This window comes from Rattus norvegicus, chromosome X (genome assembly GCF_021556685.1).
Source record: "Rattus norvegicus strain SHRSP/BbbUtx chromosome X, alternate assembly SHRSP_T2T, whole genome shotgun sequence".
Lineage (NCBI taxonomy): Eukaryota > Metazoa > Chordata > Mammalia > Rodentia > Muridae > Rattus > Rattus norvegicus.
The window spans coordinates 26,941,620-26,942,567 of NC_141554.1; positions in this window are offsets into that span (position 1 = coordinate 26,941,620).

Below are 948 nucleotides of genomic sequence, written 5' to 3' on the forward strand. Positions count from 1 at the left end.
ACTTTCCTTAGCTGCCTATAGGTCTTTGTCTAAGTGTAAGACCTCATGACCTTTCCATCTTCTATGTTAGCATATCTATTGGGATCTTCCTTACTCAGATCATGTTTTCAGCAGCCATGTTGCTGAGAGACTTTATGGGTCTAGCTTCTCTGACATTTCTAGGAGATACAATTTCACACCTTTTCCACTGGGTCTTACACTCTGGTCCCTCTTCTGCAATGACCTTTGAGCCTTAGATGGAGGAGCTGTGTTGAAGGTGTGTCGGTTGGGATTAGGCTCCACATCTCTGCATTTTGATTGGTTGTGATTCTCTGTAATGATCTTTCCCTCTGTTGCAAGGAGAAGTTTCCTTGAGGAGGGATGAGAACTACACTTACCTGGGAGTATAAGTACCAGAAGGCACAGTGCAAGCTTCAAAAGGAGAGAAAGAGCCAATAGTACTACACAGCCATGATGTCTATGAACATAAAATGCTCAGTTAGCATGATGCACTAACCCCGAAGGTGCATGAATACTTTGACAGTAACCAACAGCTCTCTGAGGAAATCATGCCTGATACTGGAAACCTAACCAACTACCAGGGTCTAGTGGAGTCCTGGATCTTACAGGAGAACCTACAACTACCACTTTACTAAGCCAGCATTATCCCTAACTGCCTGCCTTTAAAAACAAAGCTATTAGCCACACACTACCCATCAATGCCCTACATTATCTCTTTGATCTTTCCTTTTACGTTATTCATATTATTGACATTTACATTCTGTTCTGAAGTATTTACGAGGTCTTCCTCTCTTTGTCTTTCCAGGGTAGCTCTTAAACCCAAAAACCAATAAACAGTATTTACATTGTCTTGACTATGTAAATATTTTTTTCCAAAATCCAGCTAAGTAATGAGCCAAGAATATACTTCCTTCTTTACAATGTCCAATGTCACAAACCTTGGGCCTC